Below are 16,744 nucleotides of genomic sequence, written 5' to 3'. Positions count from 1 at the left end.
GTCATGGATCTTGATGCAATAAAGCAGGCTGTTTTGTAAATGTTAAAAGTTGGAAGATTTCATTAAATAAAAGTAATCGCAAATATACTTAGTAAATAACCTTAATTATATACATAGACAATTTTGGTTACAATATTAATTTGTAAAAGACCATGTATTACTACAGCATTCCGTTAGTCTGTCAGAACCTATTTCTTACACATTTTAATTTTGGTTCTAAGGCACTTCTTTTCTTAACAATTATCTTATAATCTAATAGCGGCTTCGCCCCTAGCCTCTAGGGACTTTGCCCCAAGAGGTAATAAAAAAAAATTGAAATTTTCAGGAAAAAAAATAGGGCGGGTATTTTTTTGTTTTGGGGGGTTGTGGGTGTCCCACCCCCCAAGAAAATATCCTAAAACCACCACAGGACCAGTAGATTTATTCTCTAAGGAGTAGAATCCAATCGGTTAAGTGGTTACCGAGATCTTAAGGGACAGACAGATGGACGGAAATACGGACGGACAGACATCAAGCTCCTTTGTATTATAGATATTAATTAATCATTTTGATTTGCTGTTTTTATTTGAAATTTTGTCAGTTTATTTTTGCTGCTCTACTTATTAATCAACAAAAACCTATGCATTTTTAATTTACTGTTAAAAAATTTGCCTGATATTTTATTAGTCTCATAAATTATATTCATAATACATATTCTATTTTACTTATTGTAGAATTATGTATGTTATATTCTTATGTATATTAGACTGGTAGATAATACATATTCTATTTTACTTATTATAGAATTATGTATGTTATATTTTTATGTATATTAGACTGGTACAAATTGCATATTCTATTTTACCTATTATAGAATTATGTATGTTATATTCTTATGTATATTAGACTGGTTTAAATACATATTCTATTTTACTTATTATAGAATTATGTATGTTATATTCTTATGTATATTAGACTGGTACATAATACATATTTTTTTTTACTTATTATAGAATTATGTATGTTATATTTTTATGTATATTAGACTGGTACATAATACATATTTTATGTTACTTTTTATAGAATTATGTATGTTTTATTTTTATGTATATTAGACTGATACTGGGCACTTTGATAGGTGGTTTGGATTATAGGCGCCTCAGTTTTGATTTCAGATTTAAAAGAAAAATGAAGAAACAATTTGTTTTGGTAATTTTTTTCTTTTAAAGTAGTGACAAACCTTCAAGGGGCTTATAGGAATCTGAACCTAAGGATAACTCTGCACTAAAAGGAGAAATTGCATAGAATGCCTTAGTCTAATAGCGCAGGAAATAAAACCGTGTTTAAACAAAGACTTTTTTTGAAATATGTACAACTTAATTATAATTATAATGATTATCTTGTAAATTTGTGACAGTCTAATTTTCCACATTAAATATATCAGCGCATATATCATGTGAATAATAAAACCAAACTTATCAACTATTTAAATAATATCGATCCGTAGAATTTTGTGTCATAATTCATTTCTGTTATAAAATATAAATCAAGTATATGACTATTAAAATTCTTTTAGATAGCAATTCAACTACACGACTTATCTTTTTAGTTTTTTTTCAGAGAAAGTTTTAAATTAATAGAATCATTCAATTGACTAGATTATACATATATCTCTAAGATATATTCCTATGATGATTAGGCACAATTTTGTAAGAATCTCTATAACTATGACTGAAAAGAAAACAGTTATAACTGATTTTACAACAAATAAAGAGCAAATTTTTGATTATTTCTTAGTTTATTTTTTCGTAGCCTTTTCTATGGAACAATTCCATAAAGATAATAAAGTTCCATATTATCTTGTCTAGCAATTCAAGCGCTTTCCCTCAAAGTCCATAGTCAAGCACATAAAGTCTCAACCTAATTAAAAAAAAAAAAAAATAGGAGGAGGTTAGACGGGAAAATTACCCCCTTCTGTTACATTTTTTTAAATTAGGCGGAGGGGTAGATATTGATAGCCAGTTTTAGGAAGTGCTTTCTATATTTTTATATTTAAAATAGTTTTATAAAGAAGACAACGTATTTAAATTTAAATCATGACGGACGTACGGGTAAATGTTCTAAAATGGAGCTGAAAAATCTTAACAGTATACATTTGACTGCGTGATTTGAAATTCTTTGTAAGAAAATAAATGTTTGAATATTTAGTATGTATAACATATTAAACTTGTCCTCAGAATCAGGAATAAATGCTCGCGTTTTGAATTCAGTGTAATATAATTATGCTAGTGGCTTCGTCCCTAGCATTCAAGAGGTCAGAGAGGTGCTAGAAGAATAACATGATATTATCACTTAAATCTGAAAATAAAATAGCCTAAAAGCATCACAGGACCTAAGTGAAGCTTACCTAAAATTGAGAACCTAAGCGGATCAGCAGTTATTGAGATCTTAAGCTTTAGACAAAAAAAACCTGGATACTTAGTATTATAGGATAAAAGTTAAAAATATTTGCAGTCTGTGTGTAGTGAAGGATATCGATAACCGCCGGACCGATTTGGTTTCCCTTTACAGTAAAGTTTCTTATAGGTCCTTTAAATGTCTATAAAATTTTTCGAGGAAAGTATCGACAATAGGAAAAAAAATGTGTTGAGATATTTTTTCTCCAATATCCTTTTTTTCCTGTGTTATTTTTGGTTCCTGTGAGATTTAGACACATGTCAACTTGTTCTTTGGCAGTTGGCATCTCACGAATATTCTTATTCTAACAATCATTTTCTGTGAATTGTTTTGTGTGTAAGTTTGTCCAGAAATGTGACGTTGTCTTAACGTTACAATTTATAAACATGATTATTATAGGAATAAAGGAAAATAAGCAAAACATTCCAGTTTACAATAGTATACAAGTAATAGTATTAGAACCAAAAATATTCATAAACTTTCCCCAAAATAGATATTTTTCTACCACAGAAGAACTTTGGTTTATCATCATTGGATAGAAGAGGTTATAAAATATTAGAGTAAAACAATAGAGAGGGAAGGGGTTAAATAACTGTATGTCACCACCCCGCGGACCCAGTGCCGACTTTCTATTAGGTCTTTTAAAATCTACCAATAGCATCAGCCAGGTCGATACAAAAGGGCAGAAAACAAATTGCTAAAACAAAAAAGGTTCCTAACATTGGGATCCAGTTAGTTGTCTGGTTATACATCTATATTTATACATTTATTGGTTAGATAGTCAAATACAAAAAATGAAGATTATAAAAATTAGTTTTTTACTTAATTGATTGTATGATAAATAATCGGATTTGCCTCTCTACCCTAGAGGATAACAATAGAAAAAATATATCTAGATGGCCCATCTGACCCCATTTTTCGTCAATTTAAAAAAAGGGATGTTTAGCACAAAAATCTTTGTTTATTTTTTGTTATATAGTAGATAAGGGGGACGAAATATTTCGATGATATAGTTTTTAGAAAGGTAAATTTATCTTTATAGATTCAACTATTCATAACTATCTTATTAAATGTTTAGTCATATGCTTCACATTATACATTTCAGACGAAATAATTTACCCAAGAAAAGCTTTATCCTACGATATGCGACAATTTATAGCTGACTTTTAATGCGAACAAAATGAAAAAATTATGTTGAAACGTACAAAAGTCTGTAAATATTTGAACCAATGACCTCTCTGGAATGTACCTTCACCCCAGCGAAACTTTAGAAAAAAAGGTAGCATGCTACGTTGTTTGATATCTCAAATGGTAGCTTATGAATTACCACCTAATTTTTTTGGCGATAAATATTGGAAAAATCGGCCTTTCAAGCAAAAGGTAGCATGCGAGTTCGCCATTGATATCGTAGCAGAGTAGCATAAATTAAAAGAGCGAAAGAGATCATACCATTCCCGGCTTAATTTAATAAAGAGTAAGATATGTTTCTCTCTCTCTTTTAATTTAATATGCTACTATTGTGCTTCTTCGCCTCATTCTCTGCTATGATATCGATGGCGAACTCGCGTGCTACCTTTTGCTTGAAAGGCCTATTTTCCAACATTTATTGCCAAAAAATTAGGTGTTAATTCATGGCGAATGGGATTCGAGGTAGCATAGGAATCGGTTCATATATTGCACGAGTTCGAAGGCGACTCTATGGCGAAATATCTTGCTGGGACTGTTATGCTATTGGTTGTTTTAGAAAGTATGTCTCTAAATTATCTCTATTATGATAACTTTACATTTTCTTTTCTTCATTGTTTTGAATATTTTCATCGAATATTTTCATTTTATATCAACTATCCAAGAAATACGGTAGGGGAAATCAAAACGTTTTCTTACAAAAATTTAAAGGTAAATCATGAGGATTTACTGTAATTATAAACACTTTACTTTAAACTAGCGGCTGCGCCCCTAGTATCTTCAGGCTTTGTATTAGAAGAAATAGGAAATGGAAGATAAATAGTCTAAAACCAGCCCGAGATTTAAATCTGAAATCAAAATAGCTTAAACAAATCCCGAGACCAATGGGAAGCTTACCTTAAATGGAGAACACAATTTGTGCAGGAGCTACAGACAAAAAAATCTTACTTTATTAATAACTAGCGGCTTCGCCCCTAGCCTCTGGGGGCTTACCCCAAGAGGTTTGATCAACCTAATTTTTCGTATTTTAGATTTAAAAAGAAAAAGTAAAATAATTTTTTTTGGGGGGGGGGTATTTTTCATTTTTGAGGGGGTTGGGGGTGTCCCACCCCCCAAGAAAATAGCTTAAAACCATCACAGGACCAGTAGGTATATTCCCTGAAGAGTAGAGCCCAATCGGTTCAGTGGTTACTGAGATCTTAAGCTTCAGGCGGACAGACAGACGGACAGACATACATCGTTCTACTTTGTATTATAGATAGGATTAAAATTAATTTTTGTAAACATATTATACAATACTGATAGTTGGAATAAAAAATCCGGTTTTTATGCCAGTAGTTCATTTATCTTATTAGATAGATATAACTTTATTTAATTATGCAAGGCTCGGAATCCAAGCGGCTTCTGCTTAATCTAAACTTTTAAGATTGGCTGCGGCTTCGAGTTACTGCTTCTTCCTACATATCATGCGGCTTAATTAAGAATTTGAATTAAGAATATTTTAAAACTATTCTCAAAAATAAGGCACTGTTTTTTAATAGATTACTATATTTATCAAAATGTTCTTAAATGAAATTATGAATATCTTAGAATATGACCAATAAATTTATTTGTTGCAGCAGTGTAACTGTACAACTTTTGTATTGATCGTCCTTGTTATTATTTTGTATTTTTGCGTACATGCAAAATTGTTAAGAATTGTATTTTCAACAAGGGTCACTATTTACCCAATAAAAAGAATAGACTCTGGAGAAAACAAGGATACGGGGATAGGGAAATGAGAAATATTATTCATTCTCACCCTAATTAAGCAAGGCTTACAAAAGCTACCAAATTATCCTCAGCCTAAGCCGCGGTCACCCTCATCCTTACGGCTACAACACTCTTAGCCACAGCCTTCCTACAAAGCCTGGTTAGAAGCCGCACTCTTCTGCACAGTTTTACAGAGGCTTTAGTTTCACCAGTGGCAAAAATCCACGTTGCTCCAATGAGGTTAATTTGGAGAATCCTTATCAAATAAATTAAGCCACCTACAGCTGCTCACAGCCATACTCAAACCGAAGCCAGAAAATTTGACGGCCGAGTTTTTTCAAAAAGAAAAACAATTGCTCTTAATCTGACAACAAAATATTCAATTTTAGATCCATAGATCTATCCCTGTTTCACTGAAGGAAAGTCTAGTACGATTTCTGGTTTCTAAAGCTCATTATTAAAACTAATAAAACAGGATTTTTGTCACTTTAGCAAGACAAAATTATACTGTAAATTTGATTTGCAAAATATTCTGCAACCAGACTGATAGCTAAATCTGATATTTCATTTCTTTACCTTCTCTTAATATCCCCCCTTTCTATCTATATATATCTTTCCCTTTCTTGATGTCTCTATCTATCTGTCTCTCTCTCTCTCTCTCTCTCTCTCTCTCTCTCTCTATCTTTCTATCTTCTATGTTGACTGCCACGCAATCATATTGGAAATTTTGTTTAAAAATTTCTTTGTTTTAACAATATCTTTTCCTCTTTTCTGAGACTTACAGCATTTTTAACACTCATTGAATAGGAATGCATATGTCGGAAATTCCAATTAGGACCTCAATATCATTAGCAATAGGTTTTAATATTCGTTAGACCATTAGATGAAAACAACATTAACTTAACGGCATAATATAAAAGTTTATTTAAGAGAAAGAAATACAAAATTGAAAAATGAATGGTGAGAAATTATCAAGGAAGAAGGGGACATTGGGCTATTTAATACACTAGTCCCCAATGTTTAATTACAACGTTTACTTATTCGTTAGCTTAACAGCTTTGGGAACTCTTATTGAATTGGGTGGTTGGTTTATTAGGTCTAGTGTCCAAACGTTTCAACCACTAAGTGTAATATACAGAAGTAGTTATTTTGTGTATGATCATTGGGGATATACATAAATTTTATCGGCCATTTTCTTATCCCTTTAGATCCCTGGAAATGATGAAGATTATTTTTTGTAGTCGACTCGATGATAAGAAAGCTATATTCAGGATGCTCTTAGATAAGAGGTGTCTGCAAGATATAGATTAACAGTCTGTCTTAAATAGCAACCGAGAAAAATCACATTTCCCCCATATCGTTACGGATGGATTGACAGACGGACGGACGGACAGATAAAGTGATTTACTAAGTAGATTCTTTAATTTGAAAATTTCTTTGAAAAATTACGGACTTTACATCTCGTATAGAAAATAAATTCAATAACAAAATCAGTAAAATCAGTAAAATCAAAATCAAATTTGCAGCAATCAAATTGGTTTTTGTTCAGTAGTTTTATTTTACTTAGAAATAAAATTCTATAAAATTATTACTTTCGGATAGATAAAAAAAATTATTGAACATAAATTTAATTAAATGAACCTGATTTAGTAATAACTTTATAGGATGGTTATTGGTTAATAATTTTTTAGTAGGTAACAACACCCTACCTAACACTGCAGACAAACAACCTTTTCATCTCAAAAAATTTACTTAGAATTTAACGATAAATGGACATGGGTTGCGCCAAGGCATTTCCCCAACTCTAATCGAAGCTGCCTAATAATTCACTTTGTCGTTCCGTCCCTCAGTCAGTCTTTAAGGTTTTCTTTTAACTTTGCAATGCATTTCAAGAAACTAAAATTTACAAAGATTAATAAAAAATATTTAAAGCTCTTTTATTAATTTTGACATTCAAATTGCACAACTTTAAAATTTTGTTTTGTTTTAATTCGCTAATTATAATATTTTCCTACACGTTTAATTTTTGTACTCGCATTGTGTTTTATTTTAAAACAAACTATACACACGAAACAGATTAAAATGTGATAAAAGTAACATGGATATTCCAGCAGAAGATGAAAAATTATATGAATTATTAGGAAGTTAAGTAAATAATAGGATACTTTCAACAGTTATAAATATATCTCAACCATTACAGTTGAATTAGTAACGAAATGTATTTAAAAGATAAGCATCTACATTGTCAATTGCATCTCTTGTAGAAGTGAATCAAGCAATATTAACTCGGTTGTTTAAATAATATGATGACAACAGCTATCATTCCTATATAACAATCGAAACAATTACTAAACGTAGCTGAAACTAAAAAAACGGACGGACATTTTTAATTATAATGTAGCTTCGCTACTAAAAATCATATTTCTATTTGTTTTGTAAAGCACCAGCGGATGCGTCACTAGCATCTAGAGGATTTATATTGGAATATCTTATAAGTAGCCAAATACCAGCCCAAATCTTAAATCTAAGAATTAAAATAGCCTAAAACCACCCTGTACCCTATGTGAAACTTCAAATGGAGAACTCAATCGGTTCAGTAGTTATTGATCCATTAAGCTTCAGACAAAAAAACACCCACTACTTTATATAATAGGATATAAAGCTGAGATTTACAATATGAAATGGAGGGGAGGTTAAGTAATATTATACATGTATAGTCTATACATGTATTCTTTCCTGCTTTAATACTTCATTTCATTTATTAGGATCACGATCCGTTTCCCTGTCATTGTATATGCATTATTTTAGTCGTATAAAAAAGTTTGTGTATCACAATGCAAGATATTTTTCTATCAGGCGATAAATAGTGGTTGCAAAATTTCAGAGCCAGTTATTTGAATGGTTTGAAAGCATGAAAAACAGGGATAAACAGATTTTTAAAAATGTTAATTAAAGTTAGAAGGGTGATTTTTCTTAATTTTATTTTAAAATACTAGCGGCTCACCTCTAGAAACCTCTAGAGGCACTTAAGATGGATGGGAGAAAAGTCAACCCCCCCCCCCTCCTTTTTAGTAGCGAAGCTACTCTATAATTCACTTTGTCCGTCAGTCCGTTCGTAACGCTATGGGGGAAATGAGATTTACTCAGCTCCTATAAAAGATAGAAAGCTAAAATTTTTTGACAACATTGAGCACAATTAGGTGTAAAACATCAATGGCGGTCGGATTGCTTTTTATCAGGTTTTAGGCTATTTTTATTTTTTCCACATTTTTCCTCATATCTTTTGTGTTTATGGTCCGATTTTCAAACTTTTTTTCAGTTAAAGATATCAAAATTAAATTTCCCATCGTTTGAAGAAAACAACAATGACGGTCAGACTGCCTTTTTGTAGGTTTTTGGCTATTTTTATATTTTTACATTTTCCCCCATATCTTTGGTGTTTATGGACCGATTTTCAAAATGTTTTCAGTTAAAGATATCAAAATTAAATTTCCGGTCATTTAAAGAAATCAACAATGACGGTCAGACTGCCTTTTTGCAGGTTTTTGGCTATTTTTATATTTTTTACATTTCCCCCCAATTGATTTTCAAAAATTTTTCAGTTAAAGATATCAAAATTAAATTTCCCGTCGTTTGAAGAAAACAACAATGACGGTCAGACTGCATTTTTGCAGGTTTTTGGCTATTTTATATTTTTTACATTTCCCCCCATATCTTTGGTGTTTATTTATCGATTTTCAAAATTTTTTCAGTTAAAGATATCAAAATTAAATTTTCCGTCGTTTGAAGAAAACAACAATGACCGTCAGTCCTATCCACGAAATTTTGTGCTTCGCTACTTATGGATGTTGTCATCCTTGTTTTAATATGAGTCTTGATAAGAAATTTTTCAATTTTTTTTTGGAAGGGAGCAGTGTCATCTTAAAGATACCCTCCCCAAAAATTGTTAAAACTTTCCCTTGACCTATAAGAAGCTCCTATTTAAAGGAGAACCATATCCGTTCAACAGTTAGGTAGCTCTTTCGATACAGTCAAAAAAGCTTACTACTTTATAAAATAGGATACAGTCAGTCGGGCCTCAATTTTTGAGACCTGAGGTGAATTCTTAAAAAAAAACTTTTGCCTCACTAAAATTTTAGTGAGGCAAAATTATCTCTTCTAAATTTTTAGTTATTCTCACTGATTTTAGTGGGGCAAACTGATTTTAGTGAGGCATTTTTTTAAATAATTCTCCAACCAAACTGTAACAGATCGTCTGTGAGATCTGGATACAAATTCAACTAGTTACAATGAATAATATTGAAATAGAATCATTATTTCCTTTTCTTTATTCTTATCATTATTCAAAATATATTTTAAATGAGTAATAAGTATTTACTTATTCCTTTATCCTGTTCGAAATTCCATCTCGATGATTGGATAGACGGGCAAAGTTGCACATATTTTATATTTTATACATTTAATTAAACAAATAGTAATATTTTATCAAATATTGATACAAAATTGCATAAATTGTTTTATAAAATTGGCTTCTCCCCCCTTATATCTGACAACCCCCAAACTGTCCAGATTTGAGCAAGACGATTCCAGTTACGTCATATACGTTTCGGAAAGAAAAAGGGAAGAGGGGAAGAAAATCTCTTCAAAAGAGATGGGAGAAAAGGGAAGATATTTTCTTCCCCCCTTCCCTTTTTATATGACGTCACAGGAATCGTCTTGCTCAAATCTGGACAGTTTGGGGTTTGTCTTATATCTCCCATCATATACACTTTTGTTGGGTATTATGAATATAAAGGCTTGGAAATCTACACACACAAAAATCAGACCACTAACTTTCATAAAAGCTAATAAGAAAAGTAGGAATGATGGACAGACATATAGACCCTAATCATTGAGAAGATGCACTCATTTAAAAGATTTACAAAAATTATGCAGTTATATGTTAAGAAAAATAGGCTAAATGATACATTACCTTACTAGTAAATATTCTTCTATTCATTTCAGCTCTAATTGATGTCAATTTCTAAACTTTTGTTTTTAAGGATTGCTCGCTATGCTCATTAACATTTTAACATTTCTAAAAAAAGAAAATTTAATTCTAACCGTAACCATATATTTTATTGATATAAATAAAAATTAAAAATAAACTAGTAAAAGTATTTCTTTTTAATTCTTTATTTATTTAATAAACCAGCATATTATGGACAAAGTAAGTTGTTGGGCAGATAAATTATTGCCATAAAAAGGAAAAGTATTTCTGTTCTTGAAGCATCACCGACAAACCAAGCAAATTGCCCATAGATTAAGACTCTAGGGGTCTTGGTGTCGCTTCGGGTACTAGGTAACTAGACCTCTCTCCACGCACCTTGAAACATACTCCGCTTATGATTGCGGTGTAAAGCGTCCATTCGCCCATCAGACAACTGACTCTCTGAGATGCACGACCTTTGACTGAGAAGTCCCAACTGTGCATGGTAACGAGTTGCGCCTGTTTTGGGCCAAGGCATTCCCCCTACTCTGACTATTTACGTCGCGCATCTGACATAGTAACAGTGGGAACCATTTTTAACGTCTATAGTTATGACGCGGTGTCGGACCGAGATTCGATCCTATCACCTTCCCGACGACGAGCGGATGCGCTACGTGTTGAGCCACGGTCGCGGGTTAAAATTGCCCATAGATACAGGGAATCTACACCAAAACTAGCTTAAATAGCAGCCAAGAAAATAACATTTTCCCCATACCGTTACGGAAGAACAAACAAAGTGAATTTTAGTATAGCCTCGCTACTAATACAAAGTTAACGATACATAGGATAAATAGGAGGATTTTTTATGCGTCAACGTCATCAAATTATTTTTCTTATGTTTAACTAACAATATGATGGTATAGGGTTACATTTTATCTTCAATAAATAAAAATATTAACATACAAAGAATAGTATACAGTAAATACTGCTATTTTAGGGTAAAAGACAATTGGCGATAGATTGACATATACCCTCAATTACGATTAAAATTTTGGATCAAAGTATAATTTAAGGTCCTTTATCACCTCCCTTATTATGTAAATATACTAGCGGCTTCGCCCCTAGCCTCTAGGGGCTTTGCCCCAAGAGGTGATTTTAAAAAAATTTAGGCGAAATTCGTAAAAGAAACAGGGAAATCTTAAGCAAATTCTTTTTAAAAAAATGGGGGGGGATTTTTTGGTTTTTTGGGGGGTTGGGGTTGTCCCACCCCCCAAGAAAATAGCCTAAAACCACCACAGGACCAATAGGTATATACTCTGAAGAGTAGAATCCGATCGGTTCAGTGGTTACCGGACAGACAGACGGAAAGACAGACGGACAGACAGACGGAAAGACAGACAGACAGATAGACGGACAGACAGACATCGTTCTACTGTGTATTATAGATATAATATTAAATGCTTTGTTTAAGTTAAAGTGTTAATTATTATTATTTTGTTTAAATACTTCAACGCATATGAAACATATAATAGTACTAGAAAAATTGTTGGCATTTACTAATATTAAACTAAATTTATATATTGTAAGTAGCGAAGCTTCACTATAATTCACAATATATGTTCTTCCGTCAGTCAGTTAATTCGCTACAGTGGAAATGTGATTTTCTCGTCTGCTATTTAAGATAGAAGGTTGAAACTCTTTGTCAATTATTATTGGGCATAATTTATTTTAGTCCCTTGTCCATGGATAACTTAGCTTGCTTTTTGGGAGAAATAATTGACAAAAATACTACTTTCTAGATTAGCTTCGCATTATTTTATTGCACTCATTTTCTAACTGCTTTAAAAGACATTGTTAGATAGAATTTCCTTGAAATTTTACCAAATCATGAATGTAACTGTCTAAAGTTAGTAACATATTCCATACAAAACTTGTCATATAATAATAATAAAGATTTTAAATTGGTGTGTGTATATCTATTATGCTCACCTTACAAAGGATGCATAGTTGAACAAAACCGAAGCAGATTATATTGCCTAATAAAAAAGGACTTCAACAGCACAAATGACCAATTATAAGCCAGTATACCATTGGTCAATTTAAATGTATATTGTATATTGGCCTATCATTGGTCATTTAAATTGTATTAGGCATTATAAGCTGCTTCACAAAACCCTACAGAACAACCTAAGGAGCTGACAAAAATGCAACTACAAAATCTTGCTTAATCTTTGTCCCTATAGAAAAAAAAGGTCTGCAACATTTCTGTACATTTTAAAGTTAAAATGGCTTTCTCACATCAAAATTGATCAACCATAGTTTAAACCTATCTAAAATGGTTTTAACGTTTCCGGTTTTTACAATTCAATTTTCTACACTAGTCATTCCCATGATATTTAAATTTACAAATAATAGTTATTTCTTTCATCGTATTATAAACGGCTTTCCGCGGATATAGAATGTACAATTATAAGATTAAAACCAGGTTTTTTTTAGGCCCGAGGTGCCGAAGGCACGGGCTAAAAAACTGGTTATACTTATGATTGTAAATTTTTATATTCCTGGAAAGGTGGATATAATACGATGCTAGGCATAGTTTTTTCGTATGGATGAGAACAAGTTCCTATCCACCGGATTCGAATGAATACGAGAAATTAAATTACAATATAAAGACGTTTCTTTTATTTTATTGCGAAGCTTTTTGATTGTTCAGTAATAAATTTGCCTGTGTTTAATTATTTGCTTAAATTTTGTTTGGCCCACTTTGCTTCATAATTGTTTATGTACATATAGCAACAGGTTTAGCAGATACTGTATCAGAGTTGAATTAAAACTGACCTGAAAGCTGCATTATCAAGGCTCCAATACAAAAATTAGGATAATTTTGTTCGGGTTAAAATTGGTCTAACAAGATCTGTATTGAAATAAAATTGCCTGCAACACCGCAAATACAAATTATTTCAAATAATTCAAGAGATAATTTAATCAGGTATAAAAGGATAGGACAGTGGTCTTTCAATAATTTCCCCATTTTTTTTTTACACGAAAAACTGCCTAAACAAAACAAAGAGAGGGATATTCTATTCTCAACTAGAGACTTCAAGGGTTACTATCGGTTATATTCTTCTTAATAAAAAGGAAGCTAAAGGAATGAGACAATGGCCGATAAATTGATTATATCCTAATAATGATACAAAAAATTACGCTTCTGAGGATTAAAATTCATGGTTGAAACGTTTGGACAGTGACACCCAACTTAAGAAACAACTGATTAAAATTTTTTATAAAAGTCCCTTACATTGTTAACCCAACGAATAAAAAAAACTTATTATAAAACTTTAGGGACTAGCTTAATAAACAATAAGTAATTTCCACCCCCTCCCTGTAAATACCTAAACTTTTAAGTACCAATTAATTTTTCTCTAAATAAAGGATATTCTCTTTTGAAATACTAATTAGTAATTAATCATTAAAATATTAAATTACTTAAACTTAAAATTTATAAACATGGAAGCTATACAAGTTATTTTATCGCATCGTATTTTAGACATCTATTTATTTTAATATTCGTGGAAAATACATTGCTAAATATTATTATTCAGTATTATAACTGGTTCTATTCCAGTGGAAATTAATCAGTTTAGAAGCTATACGGAAATTTTTTTCTTTAAATCATCATATAAATGCTTTGCTAATATCAAAACAACAATAATGTAAATTAATAAAATTTTGTTAAAAATAATCTTTAACCGTGTAGTCTTTATTCTATTTATCTTAATTGCATAAGTCATGCTTACAAGAATCATTTACGTTTCTGATCACAAATAGTTTGAAAATAGTAGATTTTGGGAAATAAAATATTATTAGCCTCTAGGGGCACATAAGATTGGGGGAAAGATGACAAAAATTGTTTTTGGTTTTGTAAATTTTTTATAGGGGTGATTTCTCTTGTAAGGGTGGAGATACCGCCCCCCACCCCCCCCCCCCCCCCGAAAGTAGATGGTCGGTAAATAATCACTTTGAAAAAAAACAAGGATGACAACATCCATAAAAGCGAAACACTGAAACGGTAGGACAAACGGACATTAACACTTATATAGTGTCAGAACTGAATAATCAGAATATAAATGTATAAGAGTAGAAGCACAATTGTAAGTAAATTTGTTGAAAAACTGCTTTATACAGGATAATGTTTATGGACATACTTACTTTTTTAGGACTTGATTATAGAGTTGCTTCGCATATAACATTATACTTTGTTGTCCCAGGAATTAATATACCAAAAATTAGATCAATCGGATGATTAGATCACATAAAAATTTGTTGTTAAAAAAGTAAAAAAATGAACATGTTTAAAATGGACGTACGGACATTTTGGTAATGATTATAGAGTTGCTACGCTTTCTAAATCGTACCTAACTATTAAAGGAATCACCATGCAAAATTTGAAATCGATAGGACAATTTTAACATGCCTAAATTAACGAAAAAAGCTATCCGTTACGGACAGACGGACCGACCCTTATTATAGAAAAGCTTTGCTTTTAAAAATATTCTGCGATCGAATTTGAACATGAAATACTAAAGCCAAGACTGTAATCTATATAGGTCTGACATTTAGAGATACAATAACAATTGTTTGTAAAAATATTAAGGATAGATAGGTATATATTGCTTTTTATTCAATTAAAAGAATAATAGGGAACCCGAGGTGGGCTTTTTGAAAAAAAATAATTGACGATCAATTGGCCAGATCACTAATTTCATTTTGAAGAAAATCGACTAATAGATTCTTTATTCTTAAACAAATATTTGATATATTTTCCTATATAATTTTCTTATAAATTTAATATTACTAACTGCGGAAAGCTGTCTATAATACTATGCGATAAATAACCCATCTATAATAATATTTAGAATGCCTATTTAAAATCTGAAGATGGATAATTGTACAAAAAAAATTTGGTGATGATTCTCCATTTAAAGGATTCTCCGCTTAAATCTTTTCAAACCCATGTCTAATTAAAGTAAAAAAATGTACGTTGCATTTTTAGGAGGAGGGTTGCTTGATATTCAAAGTTTCCATTTTCATAAAGTTGTTAAAGTCAAACTTTTAATTAATAGATTTTGATGAATATAAAATGTTAAATATATCTTGCAAAATTTTCTTTAAAAATTTACCTGAACTTTTGTATGCAAAAAAATGAATAAAATGTGTGCAAAATAATTTTCTTTGTTTCATTCACTGTAGTTTTAGTGTTTAATACCTCATTTGAATGCAACTTTTAGTAGTTTAAGCTTTCCATACATACAACTATGCTAATATACATATATACATATGTATATGTGTGTTTGTATATATGGTTATGTTGAAATAGAATGTAGAGTCGCTGAATATTTACTAAGTGTAACTCTGTGTGTGTGTGTGTGTGTGTGTGTGCCATGCGACCACAGCAATGTCCCACCACCGTTGTTTTCGTACCAAACGTGGTTTTCCACAAATATATATTTCAACCTTCCTAAATTCTCTAGATCTACAACCGGTTGATAAATTGAAACTCCCCTCCATCCCCTAACAAGAATAGTTGATAATACCAATAAACTTCTCTTTCCTTTGTATGTCCTTCTCCTTTTGGCCTGTAATTGGCTTGTCATTTCTTCTCCCCCCCCCCCCCAAACTTTTTTTATTCTTTTATTTTAAAAGGTTTTCAAGTATAAAAATTTCTTGTTAATCACACTAATTTACCTCCTACATACCACTTCTAATTTAATGTTATACAACAAGGACAAGCGCCTCCGAAACTCGCTGTTTATTCCGTAAATGACAATTGCAAATCCAGCTCGCTGAATTGTGGAACATTATAATTTATCAATTACAATCAATCTACATTTTTCTATATTGGGGGGAAGTGGGGGAATTTTTATTTTCTTCATTGAAAATAATATTTATTAGAAAAATCTTCAAAATAATGATTGAAACTAAATTAAATTTGTTTTTGAAATGTAAAGATTTTAAAACCATAACATGTCAAAAACATTACCTTTTAAATAAAGAGTTTTAAATTAAAGTTAAAAATATAAACTGTATTGACTTGAATTACTATTGATGTTCCAATTATAGAGCAGCTACCCTATAGCTATGCGCAAGTCCGTCAGTACGTCAAAGTAAATGCATATCCCCATAAAGGGAAGTTTCAAAACGCACTCAGCCAACATTATGCAAAGATTCCTTCAAAATTTTAAGCAAAATAAATCCAATGATAAAAAAAAATAATTTTGAATATAATTGAATTTCTCTGGCAGACATTAAAAAGTAAGATATTTACTGAGTAAGGGAAAAAAGCTTTAAAGAACACGGTTTGAGTGAGAAAAAAATGAGAGGACATTACTTTCAACAAAGGTA

General features: G+C 31.2%; 2 protein-coding genes across 2 annotated transcripts in view; both read right to left on the bottom strand.

Annotated features, from left to right (window-relative positions):
* LOC145306512 (uncharacterized) overlaps positions 1–7,663 on the bottom strand; it is a 370,409-nt gene extending 362,746 nt beyond the window's left edge. Inside the window, exon 1 of the mRNA XM_080148656.1 lies at positions 7,631–7,663. The gene's annotated coding sequence lies outside the window, so the exon portion shown is untranslated. The remainder of the gene's footprint in view (positions 1–7,630) is intronic.
* Positions 1–10,452, bottom strand: part of LOC145312421 (uncharacterized) — a 43,373-nt gene extending 32,921 nt beyond the window's left edge. The window contains exon 1 of the mRNA XM_080151656.1: positions 10,346–10,452. The gene's annotated coding sequence lies outside the window, so the exon portion shown is untranslated. The remainder of the gene's footprint in view (positions 1–10,345) is intronic.
* Between the last annotated feature and the right edge of the window lie 6,292 nt (positions 10,453–16,744).

This window comes from Acartia tonsa, chromosome 2 (assembly GCF_053477335.1).
Source record: "Acartia tonsa isolate MP-2025a chromosome 2, ASM5347733v1, whole genome shotgun sequence".
In the NCBI taxonomy this organism is placed as follows: Eukaryota; Metazoa; Arthropoda; class Copepoda; order Calanoida; family Acartiidae; genus Acartia; species Acartia tonsa.
This window is presented reverse-complemented; position numbering and strand designations above follow the sequence as displayed.